A 25,908-nucleotide genomic window follows, 5' to 3' on the forward strand; every position below is an offset into this window, starting at 1 on the left:
CTGCTGTCTCCCCGCCGGAGAGCGTTCTGGGTGTCATCCAGATCCTACGTCCACACTCTGATGTTAACAGTGGGCAGAGCTCATGAGATGAAGAGAAGGGCCAGACTCCAAAAGGAGCTCTGGTCGCTGGCTGAGGGCCCGGGAGCTGAGACCTTGAATGGGACGGATGTGAAATGACTCTCCTGGACCACCCAGCATGTTTCTGTACAGAAAAACCTGAGTTCAGAATGGCCTCAGACTCGCCTCTTTTCCCTCCATCCTGGCCCATTTATTGGATCTGTTGAGGGCAGACTGTTCGCAGGGACTTCTGGTCCAACTCACTTTTCCTTTCCCCCACTGAACTCCTGTCCCCAGACCAGTGATGGTAGAGCTTTCTCACGTTCGCCTCTTCCACTGCTGGGACCTTTGCTCTGCCTTTGGCTGAGTTTCAGTTGTTGCCAAGAAGATCCAGATATGTGATAACTATTCCTTTATTATGGAAAGAATGTTGCCTGCCCTCCAAGGGCACCGCCATATGTTCATTCTCTTTGGCTCTAACATGACTCCGTATCCAATTTGTTGTTGTTTCTAGGAACTCTGTTGTAACACTCTTATGGTCCAGGGCTAGACTGAGTACAGAATAACCTTATTACACAGCATGCATTATCGTTAGGCTATTGCAGCACAAATCTAGGTTTCGTTGTTTTTTTAACATAAAATGTTAAATGCATGTACTTATATTTCTTAGATAAAAAATTAAAAGCCAAATAGTTCTGTACTAAGATAAATGTGAAACCATTTAACCAGGGAGACCCCAAATAAAGATATGATAGGTGATTGTTTCTCTTCGCCACAGCCTGACTGGTTTACACTGGCAGGGTGTCTGTACTCAACACGGCCGTGGTTGCCCTGGTGGGAGCTGCCCTACGGAGACGCCCACGTGGCAAGAGACGGTGCATCTGGCCGGCAGCCAGTGGACCTGAATCCCACTATGGCCGTGTTCACAAGGCGGAAAGCAGACCCTTCCCCGTGGAGCTGGGGTTAGCTGGCCTGGCTGAGACCGGGAGTGCAGCCTGGAAGGGACCCTGGCTCAGAGACACTAGCTACGCCCTGCCTGGGTTCCTGATACACAGGACCTTTGAGACAAAAAGTGTCTGTTGTTTTCAGTCCCTAATTCTAGGGGTAATTTGTTACCTAGCCATGGCCAACTAATAAACTATTTAGTGTCAGATGTATAGGAAAAAAGAAAGAAAGGGGGAGAATATAAAAGAGAGGGCATTTCTGTTATCTCTTTTTTGCATAGCACCCACTTCCTCCCCCACCTCCCCCCAAAAAAATAATGAAAGAGTAACCACCTTGCAAAACAAAAAACAAAAACCAAACCAAAAACCACAAACAAACATACAAACCAGAAATCAACCACCTTGGTAGCCAAAAAGGAACAACCATCATTTATTTGATCAGGACTTTTTTTTTTTTAGTTAACAAAGACTGTTAGTTCTGTAATACTTCCGTACCTTTATGATGGACATTGTTTCCATGAAGCTCCCTAATGACAGCCTTGGCTGTGATAGGACTCTGATTTGGACAGGGCTCAGTGGGAACAGCTTGTGCTCCACGGGACCCTCCCCTCGGGCTGGCAGGTCCACTTCCAAGGTGACCCACTCACACGCAGGTGAGGTGAGGCGGGGGAGCTGGGGCTCATGGTCAGATCCTCAGTTCTTGCTTTTCAGTGGTGAGGTTGGGCTTCTCGTGGCATGGACATTGGGTCCTGAGAAGGAGGGCCTGAAAGTGAATGAGCCAAAAGGACACACCCCGTCGTACGACCTCCTACTTGCACTTTGCTTGCTGATGTCCCGTTGGCAAAGCTAGCCCTGTGACCAAGCCCTGTCCAGGGCATGAGTTCTGGGAGGTGTGCTTCACTGTGGGGCCATCCAAGCAACCAACCATCTGCGACGGAGGCAGTGTCTGTAAAAAATACCAACGGATGTTTTTCTTATATGACACTAACATGGTTGTGTTATTTGTAATTAGATCATTCATCTAGTGATAAGCCCTTTAGAAAAATCCAGGTGCGTGACTTCATTCTGCAACTTACGACAGTAATTAGCTAAGTATAAAACTCTTGAGCAATGTTTTCATATTCAGTTTGTTTGCTTTTACTCTCATTGCAATGTTGCGCATTCCTTATTTCCCGATTTCCTTTATTACATCTCCCTTTGTGATTATCTGTTACACCCTGGACCCATCTGTCCAATCATGGCAGGCAGGATAATGGCCTCTCAAGACACTCACATCCTAATTCCTGGAACCTGCGACTGTTAGGTTACACGGCAAAGGGGACTCAGGTAAGGATCCTGGGATGGGAGATGGTCCTGGATGACCCAGGTGGGTCCAGTGTCATCACAGGGTCCTTACAAGAGGAGGCAGTATGACGATGTGATGATGGAAGCAGAGGAGGGAGGGCGGAGGAAGGGAAGCGAGGTGGGGGTGGGGAGAGAGAGGCTACATTATGCTTCTGGGCTTAAAGACAGAGAAAGGGGCCATGAGCTCAAGTTAGCCGAAAAAGACAAGGAAACATGTTTTTTAGAGACTGAAAGCAATGCAGCCCTACAGACACCTTGCCGTCCAGAACTGTAAGATAATAAAGTGGAGAACCCTGAGAATCTTGTTACAGCAGCAACAGGAAGCTAGCTCCCGAGTGAGCAAATAGAAGAGGTGAAGAACATGGGATGGACGAGGAATCCGTCCCTTGACCTTTGAAGATGGAATGAGTGTGGTCACTATGGTTGCACTTTCATGGTCATAGCCTTGTTTAACCCAAGGTCCTCAAAATACTTCAAGGATATGAAATCATCATGAAAACACATTGCAGAGGAGACACTGGAAATATAGCAGAAATATCCTGAGACCTAATCTCTATCCTGACGTCTGTGAGGATTTTCATCGCTCGCTCCTCGGGTCGAGCAGAGCAGAAGTGTCTGACGTGGGCAATGGCCTGGCCCTGAGAAGCCCTTTCGGCAGGGAGGGCAGCTGACAGGAGACAGGAGGCCTGCCTGCTTCTGGTGTGTTTCCTGTGTCTGCCCTAACCAAAGGCTACAAACTGGGTGGCTACAAACAGTGGAAATGATCTCTGGCTCTGGAGACCAGAGGTCTGAAATCAAGGTTTTGGCAGGCCCACTCCCCCTGCAGACTGAGGGGGCTCCTTCCTGCCTCTTCTAGTGTCTGGTGGCTGCCGGTCGCCCCTGTGCCTCATCGCCCCAGTCTCGGGCCCTGTCTCATGTGGCCTTCTTCACGTGTCCCTCCTGTGTGTCTCCTGTAAGGACATTTGTCATTGACTTAGGGCCCAGCTGGGTAATTCCGGATGATCTCATCTTGAGAATCTTCACTAGTTACACCTGTGGAGACTTTCTAACTAAGGTCCCATTGCCAAGGCCCCAGAGCATAGATCTTGGGCGGCCACAGTTCACGCAGTGCCCTGCCCTTTTAGGAGGTCACTCCTGAAGGCCCTGGCGTGGTAGACTGAGGGCCGGCCTTGGCAGGGTCAAGTCTTTCCCGGGGACACCTATGTCTGTGTCCCCACATGCTCCCAGAGCCCACCCCTGCCCCTGTACCATCTCTGGCCCTCTCCCCAGTGGATACCAGTCATGAGAGTTTAAGATGGGGCTGGAGAAAACACGAAAACTGTGTGTGTCCCTGTAGAGACAGAGCACAATTTGTCATCTTCTTTGTCCCATAAGATCCTTTTCTGCTTTTGGAAAGGAATAAATGGAATTCTACAAAAAGAAAGAAAAAAAGACACAGACCTTCTGGCTTGGCAATAAGGATGAAATACAGTGGGTGACAGTGGAAGTTCCAAGCTGAGAAATGCAGCAGTCCTTGCTGTGGGCCGTGACACACACACTTCAGTGAGCCCGCCTTCCTATAGATGCGCTGAGGGTGGGTGGGCTGCCGTGGGGCAGGAAACCCTGGCAGTGGTGACCGAACTCCTGCTGTGCAGCCAGTAGCAGGCCTTGCCCGGGCGTGGGGCGCTCTGGGATGGGGTTCGCAGAGGCACACCGGCCTGTGTGTGGCCGTGCTGCAAGATCTCACATGGGTGTTCCTCTAGAGGACACGTACCAAGTGACCAGAACTGGGCTTCCTCCTTTGATGCTGAGCCTACCTAGTGATGTTCGTGTCCTGAGGTGGGGAGTACAGCTTCTCTCCCGAAGCACGTCATCCACAGGCTCCGACGGAGCGTTTATATGAACACCGTTTCAAAAACAAACATTGCAAGTGGCTTGTTTCATTTGGTAAGTGCACTGTGCACACAAAGAAAGAGGACGCACGCGTCCATTGAATTTTAAAATGTGTTGGACATACAGGAGTAGGCCAGTTCTGATTCAGAGGCCCCTGTCGCTGGGGTGGTTTTTATGCAGTCTCCTGCTTTACTCCCACATTCGCACACGTGCTGACGTCTTTACGGCACCAGAATAGACGAAGACACCTTTACTCTCTGTCTTGCGTGTAACACTTCAGCACTCAGTCTGGTCACAGTGGATCAGTCACGAAGGAGTCACTTTTCTTATTTCTCTCTTGGTTTCACTGAGTCCCATTACTAGTCTTGGCTCCCAGAGCAACTGCCTAGTGTTTTGGCTCCTAACACGTCCACCCAGGAGGACAGCTGGGGCAGGATGGAGGAAGGTGAGGAGGGAGCTGGAAACACTGGGACGTGCCTGTGGTGTGCAATGACGTGCGTAGGGAAGCCAGTGCTCAGGGCCTGTGTTGTTTTCTTCTAAACGATTCCTGCCCAGAGGATTCCTGCCCAGACGCGGAATCCCAGCAAGGAGGGAGACGGCTTGGGCGCTCCACCGATGTGGGCACAGACGGAGTGGGGTCACAGTGCAGTGTTGTCACCGTCTCGGGTGGAGCCATTAGGATAATGAGAGCAGGAAGGGAGGCCAGGCTCGCTCTGCAGCTGAATGCCACAGGCTGAGAACAGGGGATGCGCTGATGGAATATTTATTCCTGGCTTTATTTATAGCATCGTCTGGTGCAGAATCAGAAATCAGCAAAGCGGCAGATAGGTGGGACCGCGCCACGTGTCCCGTCACTGCTGGGGCTTTCAGACACATTGCCCTGCCCCCGTTCTGCTCTGGACTCTGTCCGTCTGCCTCTGCCCTTTGGGGTTCTGGGACTGAGTTACAGTCCACAAGGCCTTTTACTGCCCAGTCCTCTGGGCACTCGTGTGTGAGACCAGTGGGATTGCTAGTATCTCACTCTTAGGAGGGCTTTCTGCCTGCTCATTTCGGTGGATCCCCATTGGGCTAGGATTTTTCACGATGACTCAGAAGCAGTTATTTATTTTTTTCCCTATTTTTGAAGTTTCAAAGGCTTTTAGCAGTGAGCAATCTTATATAGGATAATAACATCAATATTACTTTAAAATTTAAAATCAATTTTACGTAATATATCTCACTGGATAATTTAAAGTTGAATAAATTGGATAATTGAAAATAATTACATGTGTATATGTGTAGTTTTATTACATTCATGCTATTATTTTACAATCGTTATTGGCCTTTACCTACTGTTTCATATAGGTTGGCTGCAAATTAGGAAGGGTTCAACTAGCAATGAATTAAAAAGACGGGTTAGTCTTTCTCCTGTGACAAGCGATTCAGAGTTGTCTGCCCAGAACAGCTGTAGCCCCTCACAGCCATCGAGCACAATCCACACTGATCGTCTTTGTCCTCTGCCATTTTTAGCAAGTGGCTTCGTCTTCACATCACAAGAAGGCTGCTGCACCTCCGGGCGTCATGTCTGCATTCCACGTAGGGAGAACATAGAAGAGGAAGGGAAAGGGTGATGGCAAAAAGATTTCTCCTGTGGAGGCTTTGCCATTTATTCTAGAGGGGCGATCTCCTTACAGACTTCTGCCCACATCTCATTGACCACAGCAGTGACTCTTGGCCACCCCTACTTGCAGCGGAGGCGAGATGATACAGATCGTAGTTTTTACACCTATAGAGTAGAGGCAGACAAGAGGGGAGGGGACTGGGAATGGGTAGTCAGGCAACCTGCTGGCTGACTCTGGCACATTCAGAACAAAGAATTACCTGGACTCCCACATCCTGGGTGCTGACATTGGTCCCTTCCTGCAGAAACGTACTCGTAGGGGTAACTTAAGGCTAAAACTTTAAATTTCGTATTAGTAAATTTAGATCCCAGCCACAGTGTTGTGTATTTTCCAAGTCTGTTTTATTTTTGGCAAGAGCATAGGGTCTTTTATGTTAAGAACCAAAGGTACAAGGTACAAAGAGGGACGTGTCACATCCCACTGTCCAGACAGAGTCTGGAACGAGAGGACCAGGATGTGGGGCCTTCCACAGGCTCACCCTGGGGATGCTGGGTAATAACATTGAGGATAACAATTCTGGTGCAGAGGCGGGATCCTGGCCCGTTTCTGCATGTGTCCCGAGTTGCAGAGGTGTGTCATTGTCAGAGTCCTGCCAGGGTCCATGCCATGCCTCCTGTGCCCCTGTGTGTGTGGTCCCAAGTCAGAGGTCCAGATGCTGCTGCAGCCTCTATGCCCAAGCTGCTAGAAAAGCCAGAAGGGGTCAGCCCTGGACCTCCTTGGTGGGACGACCCCTGCGCATAGAGCGGGAAGAACCTGGAAGCACAGTGGCTCTAAAATGCTTCCTGGCATGTGGGTGGATGGGTGAGGGGAGCCGGGGGTCGGAAGCCAGGAGGACACTGGTCCTTGTCTTCCTGCACTGGCTGCTGTACCAGGGTTCGTAGCAGCACCAACCTCTTTAGAGCATCACACCCAGTTTATTTTCATCTTCTCTTTTCCCCACCATTGGCGATCATCTCATCTTCCTGTTCCTTGTGCCTTTGCCCTTCTCCAGGCTGGGGGAGGTGATGGACGCACAGACAGTTCCAGAATCCGCAGCCCTTCCACCCCCTATCTCTCTCCCCCTGCTTTCTTCTCCTCCTCCGCCTCCCTCTGACTTTTCCTCTTGAAAACGCCCTGAGCTCTGGCCTGTGTCCTTCTCAGTCGCCCTCCCATCAAGGGACTGAGTTTGAGATGCACTCAGCATGAAGAAGAGATCGGTCCTGCCTCCCCTTTTACACACTCTCCTTTTGCCACCCCCACTCAGCCCTGTGGGGACCCTTATTTGTCCCTGGCCGTATATTGGGGTAGATGCACATATTTTAAGGTGCCCTCTGGGCAGCCCATTTGTGCCATGGTGTTTATTAATTCGCGAGCATGTGCAGGCTGCAGCGTCAGCGTCCCAAAGGATGCTACCTCTGTTGTCCACTGATTTAATCAAAAGGAGCAGCTGGAGCCCTGGGTGAGGCTGAGTTATGAAATTAAGGCACAAAGCAAAACACAGGATGGGCCTTTTATGTAAACTGTTGTCTGACCCCTTTAAGTTGGGGACGTGAGTGAAAATCGAATGCTAGTCTCAGATGTGTATCATGCCCCACTGTGAAACTAATTGTGTTGCAGGAACAAATGGAGGCCATTATCGTTACTATTATTCATAACGGCGTATTCACTGTCCACAGTGTGCGACCAGAAATCTTACTCAGCACAGAGCGTGGCAGCCACCCCATATATATAACGGGCTTAAATGGTATCGATTTGGACCAGTTTTTTATTGCATCTCTTGTTAAGCTTCAGTACTCTTTTGTTTATACAAAGGTTATCTTATACAGCAAGCAAAACCAGACAGGATACTTACTACTGTTATTTCATGTGCTTGTTTTTCATGGTGAAAAAAGCAAACGGTGTGGTGTAGACAGCGCCATCCAGCCCCAGTGTCTTCATTAACTACATGTGTCCTTCCAGGCAAGCCAGAGGTTCTTTAAGTGTCTATTCAGGTTTATGCTTATAAAAATTCAAATGGATTATGTTATACATACAGTTCAGCATTTTGCTTCTTTTGCTTAAAATGTCTCTGGCGATCCTCCCTTATCAGCCTGCGTAGGGCTCACTCAGCCAGTTGGCAGCGCCCCGTCACCAGGACACACTGTAAGGGTCTCACTCCTGCCTTGCAGAAGATGATTGTTCCAGCTCCCTCGCTGGTGATCGAGCTATTGCTGCTGCGGTGGCTGAATGATGGCCCCCGGATGTCCAAATCCCAGCCCCCAGGGCCTGGCGGTGCTATGGTTATGGCAAAAGGGACTTTGCAGACGAGGTTAAGAATCTTGCAATGGGGAGACAATGCTGGATGGTCTGCATGGGTCCAGGGTAACAACAAGGGTCCTTGTAAAAGAAAGAGACACAGATCAGAAGAGGAAGTTGGAAATGTGACAATGGAAGTGAGAGGTTGGAGTGATGTGAAGGAGGGGCCACAGATCACGGAACATGGCAGCCCCCAGAAACAGAAAAGGCACGGAAGGGATTCTCCCCTGGAACCTCCAGAAGGAACCAGCCCTGCGACACCTTGACTTTAGCTCAGTGAGATTGATTTTAAAATTCTGGCCTTCAGCACTGGAAGAGAATATGTTTGTGTTGTCTTAAGCCACTAAGTGTATGGTGATTTGTTACTGCAGCCACAAGAAATGAATACAGTTGCCCTTTTTACAAGAGGATTACCTCTCCTGCCTATGGTCATGTGACTTGTGCCTCTGTGGGAAGGGGCTCGCCCATTGATGTCAGGCTTGGCCATGTGACTTGCCTCAGCCAATGAAGTGTGAGCAGAAGGGATGCGTGACTTGGTCATGTGACTTGCCTCAGCCAATGAAGTGTGAGCATAATGGATGCGTAACTTGGTCATATGACTTGCCTCAGCCAATGAAGTGTGAACAGAAGGGATGCGTGACTTGGTCATATGACTTGCCTCAGCCAATGAAGTGTGAGCAGAGCGGATGGGGGGCAATTTCGGGACCCAGCAGAGCCTCACATGGTGGTCATTGGCCAGCTCTTGCTCCCCTCCTCTGAGAACAGCGTATCTGCTCTTCAGTCCAGCCCCAGGAATGACGGAGAGATGGAGCAGAACTGCAGCCAGCACACGGCTACTGCATGAGCGAGAAACAGTCCTTCTCACCCACTGAGATTGTGCGTGTCTATCTGCAGCTTTGCCTCCTGGCTCTGGTTGGCCCATTGGCAGCGTTGGCGGGAGGGTTGCAGCAGCCAAGGAACCTCTCTCTTGATTCTTGGCTTTACATGGTGTCTCTGGCAGCCACTGGGTATTTGCGGTGGTTCCAGCTCTTGCCGGGCAGTCGCTCCTAAGGACCCAGCTCCCACCAGAAGGCCTGGCCTCTGGGCTCTGCCAACACCCTCCGCTTCCTGGTGCCCCTCCAGCCCTAGGGGTTTTCTCCTGCTCTTGTTAATCCTTGGATTTCCTCATGGTTTGGTTTTCCATGTCTTCCAACATCTTCATAACCAGTTTTTAATATTAAATTTCCTCTATTGAACTGGCTGGTATGGCCCCTGTTTTCCTGGCTGGATATAGCATGAGTATCAGATGAATAAATTCCAAAGAAAAGAACCAGGAACCAAGCTGCAGGTGGGGACAAACCATCTCAGTGGCAGCTGTGAGCAAAGGAAACAGAATACAATATGTAGATGTGTTTGGGTGGTGGTAGGGAAATATGAGAAATGCGTGGATTTTCCAACTAATGAAATGTGATTTATAATTGCTTCATCTTCAAAAATGGTTGCTGAAATCCCTAATATCTTCTAACACAAATTCGTGCGAGCACACACACACACAAACATGTACATGCATATATCTGAGGAGCCTCCATCTGTGCTTCCTTGGGAACCAGTGTGAGGAAGCTTTAAAATGAAAACTCCAGACTGAAGCATGGAAGAAGAGAAAAACCTTCATGATCGCTGCAATGGTTGCAGTTGTTCTCCTTCCTGCCTGCAGTGTGACTTGGAAGCTCTTCCATCAGGAAGTGCTGTCTATTTCTCCACTCCCTGAATCTGGGCTGAGCTCATGACTTGTTTTCACCAACAGAATGTGGCAGATGTGATGCTGTGTCAGCTCTAAGTATAGGCTTCAAGGGGCCGTATGTGCTTGCGCTCTGTCTCCGAGAATGCTGCCCCGCTGCCATTGTGAAGAAGTCTGGTAGCATGCTGGAGGATGAGAGCTCTTGTGGAGCACAGTGAGCTGTCCAGCTGAGGCCATCCTGGACCAGCCAGCCCCCAGCCAACTCTGCCACTGGGCACAGATCCATGAGTGAGCCGAGCCACGGCCAGGAGAACTGCCCTACTGAGTCCAACCCAAATATCACTGAGGAAGACTTCTAGAACTAGCTTGGGGTCTCCATGAGCATAAACACTGTACTATACTCTGAGAGGAAGTTAAACACAGTCATACACTACCTGAGCCCCATGCTGTAGACATTTCTAATTCTATTTGTGTGAAGCTCTGAGAGGAACAACGGCACCAAGGGATTGACAAGGATTTCTCCATGCTGGGCCATCGCAGTGGGGCAAGAGGGGACTGTGAGCAGCTGCTCAGACAGTGACCTTCAAATCTTTCCAGCAAAGCATCTCCTTATAGCAGAGAAGAACTCCTGCTTGGATTCATACAGTCTGGAAGCAGGAATAAAAGACCTGCCTCAGCAGATTAAAAAACCTTATTGTTTTACTCTTGAGTTATATGGATAATCTAGTGCTTAATGAATTAGCATTTGTTTTAAATAAAAGAAGTTAAAAATTATTTGCATTGATCAAAATTGTTGGCCTGGAAATCTCTCCTTGTTTCTCCTGTTGCTTTTTTACCCTTTGATGCACTTGTGGCCCCTGATTGAGAAGCATGGTGGTGACGCAAGTAGAATTGTGAAAAGATTGGCTCCTAGAATTTTAAGCCCAGTTACCCGTTGGTTTGTGGGACCCGTGTCTGCATTCTTAGTGATGCCTGCAGGCAACGTAGGGGAAGCACCTGGAGTAAAATCTGGCCCATTAATAGGTGCTTAATATGTATTAATTCCTTCCTCTCTATTGGGAAGAGCACAAGAGGTTTGGTTTGGAATGAATGAGGTACCATTATTAAACAATTATATCACCTCTAACCAATTGTCCTAAATGGCTCTTGATGCAAAACAGGTGGGTATCAGCTGTCTTCCTCCTCTCCCAATAAAGCCCTTCCACGGGAGAGCTGGGGCCACATCTTCCTCCTGTTTCTCTCTGGGGTCTCTTCCACCCTCACCTTCCTGCTTCTTTGTAGTCTCTGCTTTGCCTCAGTCTCTCACCTTGGAGCACATGTCACTCTAATCCTGGTGGGGTCTCATTCCCCTGGTGGCGACTTAACTTGGGGCCAATGCACAGATTGCAAAATGTCCAGTCTTTACTGGTGAATTTTAGAATTTCAGGCTCTTGGGCAGCCGTGTTCCTAGAGTACGCTCTACTTGTTGATGATGCTGGCTCCTGCACCAAGTCATGCAGTTGTTGGAGGGGGTCTTTCCTCATGATGACTTCCGCCTTACTCAGGGTAATCCCAGGGAAGCCCCTCTTCCTTACCACGTCAGGAACCAAATGGATTACTGTAAGCCTGGGGAAGAGGAGAGCTAGCATCTAAGGTGTGATAGGCTGAATAAGGGCTCTGCAAAGACGTCCATGTGCCAAGCCCTGGAAACTAGGGATCTGTTAGTTTAGTGATGAAGGGAAGTCAAGGGTGCAGATGGAATTAATCGGTTGACCTTCCCATAGGGAACTTATCCCAGATTATCTGGGTGGGCTTAATGTCACCACAAGGGTCCTTAAAAGTGGAAGAGGGAGGCGGAAGAAGAGAATCGGGGAGGTGTGGGTACAAAAGAGGGTGCAAAGCGATACAGTGCTGCTGCTTTGAAGATGGAGGAAGGGGCCCTGAGCCAAGGAATGCCAGCAGCCTCTGGAAGATGGGAAAGACAAGGAAATGAATTCTCCCCTGGAGCCTCCAAATGACACCTTGGTTTTAGCCTAGTGAGACCTTTATTGAACTTCCAAGTTCTAGAAGCCAAAGATGCATTTGTGTTGTTCTAAGCTACTAAGGTTGTGGTAAGTTGTCACAGCAGCATCAGGAAACCAATACCTGTGGTTGCCTGAAAGAGTCTCCCCAATCCAGGCAACGTGGCCTCCCAACATGCTCAGCCTCAGCAGAGCACAACCACAGGAGAGGAGACTCCCATGGAGGTGCTCTGAGCCTCATTTGCCTCCCTCACTGCTGTCACACATAGGGGCCAGGGAATGTCCCTTGGAATGGGACAGACTCATTCTAGCCCCGGTCCACCCACTTGCCCATCTATAAGGGGGAGCAGTAAGAGAACATGCCTAGTGAGGATTTGAAGGATGCAGCGATGTAGGCTGGACCTGTTTTGTGAACTCCTAGGGCTGATAGATTGGGCAACTGCCCGTCTCTTGCTCTGTCATCAGTCTGTCCGGATGTTAGAATTTCCATGGCTGAGGAGCAGTGCCCATTTTCTCCCTGACGCATTTCTTTTCAGTAAACTCTAGAGACTCGTGTGCAGAAACCCTGACTGCATCCTCTGCCTCTGAAAGTCCCCTTTGCAGAAACCAGCCGTCCTCCGAGGCCCTTCAAAGGGAGGATGTTTACCTCTCGCTGGCCATGGTCCCCGGGGAGTAGGAGCCATCCTCGCTCCCCATCGCCTCTTCCCTAAACCTTCTCCTTCATCCTCCTACGCACCTGCAGCCCCTCAAGCACGTGTCCCACTGCCTGACCTGTGGGCCCTCTCCCTCACTCACTGGGACTTTGGCTCCGGGACCACAGTGTTCCCTCCATTTTCTCTTCAGTTGCCATGTTCTGTCACTGGCCCTCTTGAGGGTAATCCATGGACTGCCTTGTCACTGTTCTGTTACCTCCTCAATGCTCCAACTATCTTTCCCCCTGCCCACCTTGGCCACCTACTTCCACGGCCATACCCTTAGGCCAGTAATCCCACAGTGTCCTTGCCTCCTCCAAAATGTCCCTGCAAGCCTCCTCCCTCTGACTGCCTCCTCCTGCCTGCCTGGTATCCGGCTTTCCCCCTGCAGTGCTTTCCTACCATCCTGATTCTTTCATCTTACTCATCTCCACTACCCATCTCCCCCACCATCTGTATTTCCCTTCTCATCCAGCTAAGATTCTGTATTTTCTTTTTTCCTATACTCTCTCCTTTTAAGCACCCTCAATTCCCTTGCCCTCTCCCTCCATTGTATAATTCACTTGGAAACATCCCAGCTCTGATTAAACCCATCCATCTGCCCCGCATGTCTGAACATTGCAGAAGAAAATTATACAACCGGGCTGTGCTGTCACTTCAGATTCACAACAGCCAACCTCGGTAGGGTCTCAGTGCAGCTCAGAATTGGCTCTGTTGTTCTGGCAAATTGTCTGCTCTCCCCTAAGGGCCTTTCTGCGGGTGTTAGGCAGGCGTGCGTCTCCCTTTGTGGTTCTTAATACTGGTGAAGTGTTGGCATCACCAAACGGCTGCTCAGGTCACATCTCCCAACTGTCCTGCCTTGTTTGCTCTAGGGTGGGGTGCGGGCATCCTTAGGTCTTACTTTTTCTTTCTTTTACATTTCATTGACGTCTAAGAGTGTGAGTTTCCTGTGGGTGACAAATTGCCATGCATGTAGTGGCTTAAAACAACAGAAATATTTCTCTGTCATTTCTGGGGGCCAGAAATCAAGGCGCCAGCAGGCAGTGCTCCCTCTGAAGGCTCCAGGGGAGGGTCCTTCCCCCCTCCGCCAGCTCCTGGGGGCTCCAGGTGTTCCTTGGCTCATGGCAGTGCCACTCCAGTTTCTGCCTCGGTCTTCACATGGCTTTCTCTGTGTTTCTGTGTGTCCTTTCTGTCCCTTATATGGACACTTCCATTCTAGACTGAGAGCCCACGTGGATCATCCCGGATAAGCTCCTCCTCTCAAGAGCCTTAACTTAATTACGTCTGTTGCCACATAAGGTATATTCACCTTTCTGTCAGGTAACATGCTGGGAAGCAGGACATGGACTGATTTTTGTGGCAGCCACCATTCAGCCACGATATACAGATATATAGGAAATGGACAAATCCTAAGTGCATAATTCAGTGAATTGTCACAAACTCAACACACCCAGGCAAACAGGATACAGATGAAGAAACAGAACCTCGCAGACATCCCAGAACCCCCTGTGCCTCCTGTCAGTCATTGCTGCCCCACTCTGAGGGGCCCACTACCCCACCTCGGAACAGGCTGGTTCGAATCACACATCCATAGAGTCACGTGTGTGTTCTGTGTCCACTGCTTTCACTTGCCATCATGTGTGAGATGAACCCCCGTGTTGTGTGCGGTTGTCGCTCCTTCACTGTCAGTCATCCTGGTGCAGCCGACCACGTGACTACGCCACCATTAGTAATCCATTCTACCCTGGGTGGGCCGCGTTCAGGTCTAGCTTTCGGCTCCTGTGAATGTGCTGCTGTGATCACCACGGGTTCACGTCTCTGGGCACACACGCCTACTCACTAGGGGTGGGAGAGCTGGCCCGAGGGACGCTCATTCTTGTGGCCGAGGATGCTGTTTCCAAGGCGATGAGTGCTTTACCAGTGGAGGACCAGAGCCCGTTGCTCACTCTGCCCACAGCTGGTGTTTCCTGTCTCATATCAGCAGCTCTGGTGAGTGTGCGGAGGTGCCATGTTGTGACATGGGTGATGATGACCACCCATCTATTATAGACCATGTGACTATCCTCTTTTGTGACGTGCCCATTCTTTTGCCCAGTTCTTTGAAATGGATTGTCTGGATTTATTATTGGATTTTTCTTTTCTTTTTGTTACTCTGGATACAAGACCTTTATTGCATATATGCCTTGTGAATGTCTTTTTCCTCTGCAGATTCACTTTTTCCTCTCTCAGTGATGTCTTCTGATGAACAAAAGTACTTGGTTTTAATGTGGTCCAATTTACCAATTTTTTTTTTCTTTTGATAGTTAATGCTTTTATTTTCTTCTTAAAGCTTTATTATTTTGCCTTCCACATTTAGATTTATGTAATCTGTCTGGAATTAAATTCTGAATGGTGTGAGGTAAGGATCATATATGGGGACTGCCCCTGATTTTTGACGCACCATTTGGGGTTTCTGCCTTTCTCTGTCTTCAGTGTCCTTAGATTTGGGGCCTATCCTTTTCCTGTGTTTCCTAGGGCCTGTCTTGTGTGGGTGGTGGTGAGGGGGCAGAGAGAGGAGTGCGGGCAAGCTCTTGAAGCTTTGTTCCCCCTCTACTGTCCCTGTCCCCTCCTCCTGCAGTCCAGCCCAGCTCTGCACTAGGAGGCAGTGAACCTGACTCTTCCCCATCCACACCATCCCACCATCCCCACCATCCCCACCGCTGGCGCTTCATCCCCCAAAGTTCTCCCCTGATTAAATCTAGCCATGTGCACATGCCATCCTGTAATCTGTCCCCAGAGAGCACCTTGCCTCTGTCTCCATCCTGCCGGGTCCTGTTAGCTCACCTCCCCAGACTCAGCAGATGCTGGCCTGCCCACCCAAAGACTAGGCCCGTCTCCTCCATATTCCTTCATGAGGACGACATCATGGCATTCAATCCTTTGCTTACACAGAGTCTGTGAGCCTTTCCAGGGCAGGGCTGGGCCCTTTCCTCTGGGCATCACTACTCATGCTTCTATTGACTTGCACCAAACTCAATTACTCTTCAATATAGCCCAAGCTGAGTTTTTAGAGAAATGTGGATGGTTTGTAACGTACACCTGAAGCTTAAATTAAATCGCTGAGTACATGTGAAACTCCTAGGAAATGGGACTAGCAATTCCTGTGTTTGTTGTTTCCACTGTTATTTAGTTCAAGGCATGCCCCGAGCCCTGGGGTCCAGGCCCCTTTCCTGAGAGGAATTCTGTATTCCCCTCCCCATTTCCTGAGGCATTATTCCCAGGCAAGTGATGGGCCTGACAAACCCCTGGTAAAATACCACCCTTCAAAATGAAGAGGTTACCAGGTGTTTGTGGGCTGGCCAAAGAGGCCACTAGCCCCCCACAACACTCCTTCCCTTGACTAGGAGGCAATGGAGGGACCCCAGCCAGAGGTGGGGAAGGTGCTGAGGGAAGTGAATTCCTCCTGACCCCTGGTCCCAGGCAGGGTGGGGGTCCTGACTGCATCTGCACTCATACTGGTGGGGGTCAGTGCCCTCTGTCTGGCTTCACCCCGCACACTACATGTTACTGTTGGTGGCACTGTCCCTGCCTCTGTAGGACGAGAGGAGAGTAGCGGTGATGCGGGTGGCGCTGAGGGAGGTAATTAAGGTCCTGAAGAGAAGGGGTGGGGACTGTGCTGCCCAGACACACTCCACGACACCGCGTAGCCAAAGATGCCCGGGGCGAGATGGCACAGGCAGGACGGTCCTGCCTTGCCAGGAGCTGGAGTGATTGACGGCCGTTTATGAGCATTATTGCAGGAGTGTGTTTACCGAGTCTGGAGTCCTGCTGTAAGAGCTCCCTGGTATTTACCAAGTGATGGCCTATGTGGACCTGAGAAAATGAAGCTCAGGCAGAACAAACAAGCAGCAGCCACAGCCACAGCCGCCCCCTTTGCCTCGTGTCGGCAGCTCTGGAACCCTGTGTCTGTTCCACGTCCCCAGCCCTTCCCCCTCCCAGTCGCAGATATTATATTAGGATTCCAGCTGTAAACGGAAAATGATTTATAGTCAATCAAATCTCAGGCCCAAAGATTATTGCTTTTCAGTACAATTATTGCTTTTTGGGTGGCAGGTAATATTGTTGGAATTATTCTGAGACCAAAACTGAAGGTCAAGTAAAAGAAACTTATAATTAAGTAGTTCACAAATGTCTTAGTCACTAATTAAGTGGTATTCTACTTTTATTAGTTGCCCAATTTGACAAGTGTAATGATTTTAAAACTACATACACAGTCAATATCCCATATATTAATATAATTGCATAATATGTGAGAAAAATAATTCCCTAGCACCTTTAATAAGGTAAGTATATGTAGATACCAGATCAGGATGCCAGAAGGGCTAGTGATGTTGAACACTTTTTTCCCTAATGTTTACACACACAGACACACACACACACACACCACAAACACAGATGTAATTGACATATAACATTATACTGTGTTTCCCCGAAAATAAGACCTAGCCAGACCATCAGCTCTAATGCATATTTTGGAGCAAAAATAAATATAAGACCCAGTCTTATTTTAATATAATATAAGACCGTGTATAATAATAATATAATATAATATAATATAATATAATATAATATAATGTAATATAATATAATATAATACCAGGTATAAGATAATGTAATATAATATAATATAATATAATATAATATAATATAATATAATACCAGGTCTAATATAATATAATATAATACCCGATCTTATATTAATTTTTGCTCCAAAAGATGCATTAGAGCTGGTGGTCCGGTTAGGTCTTATTTTTGGGGAAACACGGAGTAGGTTTCAGGTGTACAACGTAATGATTCAATGCTGCATATATTGTGAAATGATCATCACAGTAAGTCTAGTTGCCATCTGTCACCACACATAGTTATACATTGTTTTACTCTGATGATAAAGTACATGTTTACTGCTTCCTAACTCCTAACCTTCTGTGCATAATGGCTGACTGGTAATAGGATCCCCCAAATATGAATGCAAGGCAAATAGAGACACAGAGTTAGCCAGAGGGCCATTGGCTGCATGTGTCTCTCTCCTTCAGAAAATCTGATAGGCACCGCAGCACCCCGTCATTTCCTACAGCTCATGTGTGCTATTCCCTGGTTTGTAGGGGCACACTCACTCCTGCACCCCCTCCTTTCAGCTGTGTGAGCAGAGGTGTCCAGTGAGGGAGGCCCAGGAGCACCAAGGTGAGCCTTCTGGCCATGTCTGCAACCTCCCCCGCGGGTGACAGACAGCGTCATGTGCTTTCTCACGGGACCAGCGCTTCTGAGGATAGAAAAGAGGCAGGCAGCAGGAGCCGGCGTTCCTGATTCGAAGCCCCTTCATCGGCCCCCTCTCCCACCACCTTCTCTGGTGCTCAGCTTTGGGAAAGACACACTTGAAGCCAAAGGGAGTTTCGTGTTCTTGGTGTTAATCGTGTAGGTAGCTTTCCCAGATGGGCCCAGGGGCGGGGGGTGGGGGGTGGTGAACCCTCAGAGGACCACACACAGTCAGAACAGCTGCTTCAGTGCGACTGTGTTTATAAACCACTGGTTGGAAGGTCAGGGCGACTTAGGCTAAGATGGAGGGCACTGCTGCCGCTGAAGGTCATGTGCAGGGGAGATAAGGCCTCTGCGAAATGACACCATCAGTCAGTGATAGAGGGGGACTCAGAAAGGTTTAAAGCTGAAATCACCTTAGAGATTTTGCACCAAGCCCCTCCCTTCTTTTATAGATAAGACTGGAGCCCGGTGAGATTAAATGGCCTTGGAAGGCACAGAGCTGGGCCTGGAATGCAGGCCGCCTGGGTCACGGCCCTGGGGTCTTCCCAAGGTGCCAGTCAGTCTCTTTCTTCTGGAAGAGATGGAGACTGGTTCCCTGAGCCAGGATCTGGGACCCAGCATGCAGCCAGGCTCCGGCCGGGGCCACCGCTCCAGCCTCTTGTTGCTCAGGTTCACGAGGAGGCAGTGGGGAATTCCCATTAATGCAAGGAAGTAGCAGCACCAGCTACCAGAACATCAGCAGTCGTCTTAGGCTTCTCTGCACTGACGAAGCCAGTGGGGGTCCCGGGCACCCCCAGCAGCCAAGACCCCAAAGCCACATGAAGCCGTGCTCCTGCTCTGGGCCCTCTTAGGGACTAAAAGCTCTGTTTCCTGCCCACCAGCCTGGCCATCACCTAGAGCCCTTCTGCCAACTGCCGCCTGCAGTCTGCCAAGCACTAAGCCTATTCTGGGTTGGACTGTGTCCCCCCAAAATATGTTGAAGTACTAACCCCCAGTGCCTGTGGATGTGACCTTATTTGGAAATAAGGTCTTTGCAGATGTCATCAGGTTAAGAGGAGCTGATACTGGATCAGGGTGGGCTTAATCAGACTGGGTTCCTTCTAAGAAGGTAAAAGAGAAACATACAAGGAGGACACCATGTGACGACAGAGGCAGAGATTGGAGTGATGCAGGCACAAGCCAGAGCCATCAAAGATTGCCCCAACACCAGAAACTACGAGAAAAGTATGGAACAGATTCTCCCCTGGAGTCTTTAGAGAACACGGCCCTGCTGACACCTTGATTTCAGACTCTGGCCTCCAGAGAGGGGAGAGAAGGCATTTGTGCTGTTTTGAGCCACCTGGTTCGTGGCCGTTTGTTACACAGCCCCAGCAGCCTGATACATGGTCCTTGAGTCTGGTGCCCTGGCACTCGCCACTTTGCTCCCACTGTCCAGGCGCTGACTGCAGCAGCCTCCTGCCTGGTCGTCCCACGTCCCCTAACCCGTCTCCACCTCCACCCATCTATCCCCCTCTGCCCTGCCAGAGCGGCCACCTCCTGTCCTTCCTCTCCATTCAGCAGTCCTCGCTGGCCCAGCAGCACAGCTCAGTGAGGCCGCCTGCCCTCTGTGCGCCTCCTTTGTCATCCCCAGTCCCCTCGCCTCCCTGTGTCAGCTGTCCCTTCCTGCAGAGCCGCTGTGAGGGAAGGTCTCGCAGCTTTGCAGCCTCTGTTTCTGCACCAGAGAGCTGCAGCTCCCCTGTCTTGCTTGTACATAGCTGCCTGATTCTGATGCTCAGGTAGGACCCCATGCCTGCTCTGCAGAGGTGTCCCTGCCTTCACTCTGTCCCTACAGGGAACGGAGTCCTCTTGTCTCCGTCCACGTGCCCTGGGCATGGACGTTGAGCCCCCGTCACAGGCGCCATTGCCTCTGGAGCGGTTGGCAGGTGGCCTCCCCAGCACATGTTTGCTTCTCATGAGTGTTTGTGCTGGACATGTGGTCTGTCACTCTGCGTCACCTCAGACCAGTGCTGGTGACAGGGTCAGACCATGAACATCGGCGCACGCTGTGTAAAATGTTGTGATTTTGATGAGTGTCATAAAAGTAAGTCGGTGACCTTTAGGTTTAGCTTTATTTATTTATTTATTTGTTTGTTTATTTATTTACTTATTTATTTATTTTCCTTTTGAATGATGCTGGTTATAACTCAAGGGAAGAATAAATTGGTGCTATTTACTTGTGCTTACATGAGAAGCTATGCTAGAAATATTACAAAGGCAGTTGCCCCAACGTTGTCCTGTCCACTGGCTAAAAAGCCCACTGAAATGGTGGTAAAATTAGGTTAATAAGTTTAGGAATGAAAAAAGAAAACCCTAGCTTTAGTAATCAGATTTCCATTAGAATCAGATCAATTAGGATAAATACTACTTAAAACATACTGTAGTGTTAATATGGGTCCTACATTAGTTTTTTTACATTGCTGCAGTTCATGTTCTGTGTAGAATAACCAATGGGCATATATTTTGAGATGATTTCTCTAAAGTCATGAGGGACATGTGTTAGATTTAGGAAAGCAAGCAGACTGTATTCTCCCAGACGTTAAGGGGTTTTATTTTCAGTCTCATTTGCATATTTTTCCAGACTCTGAAGAGAGTTAGCATTGAGAGATGGGGCCTGTCTTCTGATGGTATAGGAGAAGCCCATGGGTTGGTTCATTCATTCATCCATCTGACAAGCAATAATAATAATAAACACAAGTGGTGACGTGCAGACAGCTTCACGCAATGACCTCATTCTACTTCTATGGTTACATAACACTTGTAGTATTTTTGCCAAAGATGCCCATGAAAGCACAAGTAGCACCAATTTATTTTTCCCTTGAATTCCGACCAGCATCTACTCAACAGGTTCAGAAGGTGAGAGATACTTTTGGAAACAACCATATGTTGCTCTTCAGCCACTGTGCACGGGTCTTGATGTTGCTCGGAATCAGGGTGGGAAAACCAAACGTGGTTTGGACCCAGGGTCAGTACTTTATGAAGAGCCTCAGATGATTCCAGCGACATCGTGAGCTTCTGCGGTAGTTACAGATACGCATCTGTCATGGCTGTGGTCACCTGGCTCCCCCATCTCACCTGGATAATAGCAGCTCACCTTCTGTGATGACAAAGCTGGCGATGCCTCATCGTGACGTCCTCCCAGGGCCCTTGACCTGCCGTAGAGGAAGCAGTGATGACGGCGACCAGCTCTTTCCAGTCCTTTTAAATAAAACATCTCTTTGAGTTGGTCCATGTTCTAGAAGACAGAGTTATGGGAAACTTCCAACATTTATGGATTTTGAAGTGTTACAGCCAAAAATAGAAGATCGATTTTTTTTGAATCCCTTAAAAGAGAATCCTTTATTTAAAGCAGTAATTCACACGACGACCACGGTCTTGCTAGAGACAGAAACATTGAAAGGAGCCTACAAAGTCCCAATTCCAGGCTGAGTGGCTGGCATACAACTACTGTGGGCTATTCTGAGAGTGACACTGCCTTAGAGATGCTATCAAGTTATAACGATGGCCCCTGTCCAATGCCAGCACTTCCATTTGGTTATTAAGCAGAGGCCTCAGAAGGGGCAGCGCTGGAAACAGGCAGACATTTGCAAGGTTTGAGATTCTGTTCAAACTTCCCACGGCCAGCCGGCCTTGTTGGAACCATCAAGCTTCAAGGCCTGGTGAATCAGCGTTTGAAGACGGGTCTGGGCTAAATTTGGAGATTTTGACTCAGCCGTCAGTGAAATTCAGCAGTTTGCTCCTGAAGCTTTAGGTGACCTTGGGGTTTCATTCAAGCTCAAACACCAAAGGCAAAGAGAGAGTGGGTGGACTGCAAACTCGTGAGTGAGGATTTGTACAGCTGAGATTCTGAAATCAACTCCTCTGCGGCAGAACTGAACTGAATCTTCTCTGCCTCTGGGGTTTCCTGTCCCATCACGCAGGAGTGAGGCAGGAAGGAGAGGGAGCAGAGAAGGGTCAGCGAGGGGCAGACCTTCATGGTGCACAGGGGGCTAAACAGACCCCAGCAGAGCCCACCCCCAGCAGCAGGCTCCTGGCTGCCCTCTGCAGAGCTCTGACATGCTCCTGTAAATCTCCAGCTGAGACGTGGAGAAATGTTCAGCGGACGCTAAGTTATTTCTGCTCTCAGCACAGTTCTGTATTTCTGAGCAACACTCAAAGCAGCCTTTGAATGTGAAAATGGCTTAGATCAAACGGCCCCAGGCTGCCTGCATCCCTGATCATGCCATTTAGTGTATCGGTGGTTCCCGACATTAAGGGGAAATGTGAGTTGAGCTGTGTGCTTTCATGACTCTAATCTGGGACTTGCTCATTCAGGCTGCGGATACCCACAAACAGAGAAACAATAGAAGGACATAAAATATTAATACTGTATCCACATTGAAGTAGAGGACGCAGCAGTAAGCGTGTGTTCGGCTGTCAGGAGGCATGCTGGATGGTAAAATACAAGTGGGGTTCTTCATTATCCCGGGGGCCCACAACCTCACTGTGATGTTATGCTCTGAGGCCTGTTTCTAAACACGTAGCTGCCATGTTATGGCATCGGGACTTCGCTCAGGCTTTCCTGGTGCGAATGATTTCCTCTTCTATTTCTTCTTGGCACATATCCTTGTTGTTGTTGTTTTAATTCTAGAAGAACTGTGTTTTCATCGTAAACAGTTTAGGTGATATAGAAATGAATAACAAAAAATAGACATCTTCATAGGCTTACCTCTGTTTATAATCTAACATTAACCTGTCCAGATATCTTTGTATGTTTAACATTAATCTGTCCAGATATCTTCATATATCTATCTATCTATCTATCTATCTATCTATCTATCTATCTATCTATCTATATGCATATACTATATATAGAGGGTGACAAAAATGTACACATATTTTAAGAAAGAAAAAACTATATTAAAATTGCACTGATGGTAACCACTTTGAGCACCTCTTGTAAAGAAGTCAAACGTGACTTGTATTCATCTTTTGTTATTGGTATATATTGAGTATTACAATTTTAATAGTTTCTTTCCTTTCTTAAAATGTGTATACAGTTTTTGGCACCCTCTGTATGTATACAATATTTATTATATTTAATTATGTTATATCATACGAAGAGTATTATTTTACATCTTTTTTTCACTTACTGCATAGTCCACAACTTCCCATGAATATTATTGTTTTGTAGAAAAATTATGTTACAGAAAGATGAATTAAAAATGCATCATGGTATATCTACTTATTGGGCAGCATTAAAATGTTAATTATAAAGATTGCCTTGCTATTTGGAACTATGATATTCAGTGAATGAAACATGATATAAAATTATTCATAAACTAAATATTCAACTAGAATTTCCCAAAAACCCTGCTCCTTATCTTGTTTAAGATGACTTTGTCTTGATAAAATAAAAAATAAAAAAACACAGTGACAACTCTGGCTTTGTTGGGAGAGATTGCCTTGGGTGTCTTCACAGCAGCCATCCCCGTGGGCCTTACTTCTTAGGGTGACCAGGTGTGATTTTAAGGAGAGTCACTGCCCTGCCTTGCTCTCAGCAGGCCTGCTCTCTCACCTGAATGATGATGGTGATGAGATATTCACAGTTCGTGGGTGTCCTTCGTAACCCCACTTTTTTTTTTTTAGCTCTTTAGAACCTCTTGGGGGGAACTAGTTTTAACTCTAAATGCACATTCTTTTTGAATAAGTGTAAATTAAACAATTTCAGGGGATAAAATGTTTGACAATGAATGGATTGAGTATAAAGGATTTAAAAATGTATTTGGGGTGTTAAATTCCAAATGGAAGGAATTTGATTTCCCTGCATATCCAAGGAGTTTAGTAAAAGTTGTATCTTATTCTCCATAAAACAGCCAGCATTCCTGTCCCTTAAGTGTGTTCCAAAACGAAGTCCCTCCCCTTTTGTCAAGAACCAAGTTGGTAAACTGAACCACTATGTCCACAGTTGCTTAAGCCAAGTGTCTAGAAGGTGTTCTTGTAGAAAGTAGCTTCTGCCGCAGAAACGAGTAACCCTGGACTTTCCGCAGCTGACCTAGGAACATTGACTTCTTGTGCATGAGTCACCGGTTTGGAAGAAGCTTTCTGGGCTCTGCTGCTCTTGAATAAACTACTTGGGCCCAGCGGGGGTTCATGGCACAGTATATTTCTCTTGTTATTAACACACTTAAAAAAATTCACTATTCTGGGTGAATGTATAGTTGGAAAGTAGAATATTGGTTCAGAAGTTGACACACTATGGAATTAAAAGCAGGTCAAGTGATGGAATGAGAAATACATTGACAGGGAGGAAAGACCTAGCCTTTCCCTAAAGAGGGGCCGTGTAGTGTGGGGGGAAACCAATAAAGCACATGGGAGGAGAACCAGGGAGGCTGTTGGGTGACTCCAGTTCTGCTTCTTCCCAGCTGTGTCCCCGGTTACATTATTTTATTTCATTTACCTCAATCCTTGGCGGCCGTAGGAATAGCTATTAGGTATATTTCATGAAGGAAGGCGTTGAGTGTGAGAGGTTATATATAATTGATGTCTGGCCCGCTCTAGGAGTTGGTAAATTCTGGCACCCTAAAAATCCATGCTAAGTTCTGCCGTGCTGGCCTGTATAAAAATGTGATGTATGAAAATTCTGAAACCCTACAACCAGAAACAAAAAGGGGTAATTTCTGAAATTATAAAATGCTTCTCTGCAGAGGAGTTCACTACGGGGAATCTGTAATCATGGGACTGCCCATTACATTTTAAGGTGGCCCCAATGGCAGAAGGCACGTACTCGTGGCTTTCAGTCACAGCTCTATGGCCCGAGAGTGAGGAGCTGCTTTCCCACACACACCTCGTGACCCAGGTGACACAGGTGTCACCCTCTGCTCCGTCTGAGGGAGGCCCATGGGCAGTGCCTGTCCGATGACCTTTTTGCCAGTCCTGGAGCTCTGCTGAATTGGTGTGGTGACCGAAGACCTGCCCAGGACCTGCTCCATCACCTGTCGTGGAAGCTCCTATTGGCTCCCAGCCCCTTCCCAAGGGACTCATTACATTGACTTAAAACCACATATGTGATGATTGAAGAGAAAAGTACATGTTTACAGATATTGAAACTTTTTTTTTTTTTTTTTGCTAAGAATGGGGGAAACTAGTTGATAACAATTAGCAATTTCTGTCTCAGGTTTAAAAAAAATTTTAATTTTCTCCCTCAGGCTCCATGCAAAGCAATAAACTGACCTATACTTTCCTTATTCACAATTCATTAGCATGACTTCATGTAGCATTAACAATAATTCCGTAGACACAACTACACATGTTTTAGAAATTGGACATTGGGTTTTCAGAGTTGAGAAAGCTGCCCCGGTCACACAGCTTTCATGTGGCTGTAAGTGCAGGTCCTGGGTCAGGTCATGGTGTTTCTGTTCCCCCTGATGACACTGTCAGGCCAGCAAATTACCACAAACTTAACACAACACAAATTTATTTATTTGTATTTATTTTAATTTTTGTTAGTTTTCAATTATAATTAACATTCAGTTTTATTTTACGTTAATTTCCGGTGTACAGCTTAGTAGTTAGACATTTATATAATTTGAGAAGACATCCCCCTGACCAGTCTAGCACCCACCTGGCACTATACGTAGTTATCACCGTATCATTGACTATATTTCCTGTGCTGTACTTTATACCCCCTTGACTATTTTGTAACTACCAATTTGTACTTAATCCTTTCTCCTTTTTCAACCAGCCCCCCAAACCCCCCTCCCATCTGATAACCATCAGTTTGTTCTCTGTATCCATAAGTCTGTTTCTGTTTTTGTTTGTTTGTTTGTTTAATTTGTTCTTTAGATTCCACATATAAATGAGATCATGTGGTGTTTGTCTCTCTCTATCTGACTTATTTCAACAACACAAATCCATTATCTGACAGATCTGGAGCTCAGAAGTCCAACGACGTGTGTGTCGCAGGCGTGTCCTTTCTCAAAGCTCCAGGGGACAACCCGTTTCTTGCCTTTTCCAGCGTCGAGGCCACATACATGC

This window comes from Rhinolophus sinicus, linkage group LG03 (genome assembly GCF_036562045.2).
Source record: "Rhinolophus sinicus isolate RSC01 linkage group LG03, ASM3656204v1, whole genome shotgun sequence".
Taxonomy (NCBI): Eukaryota; Metazoa; Chordata; class Mammalia; order Chiroptera; family Rhinolophidae; genus Rhinolophus; species Rhinolophus sinicus.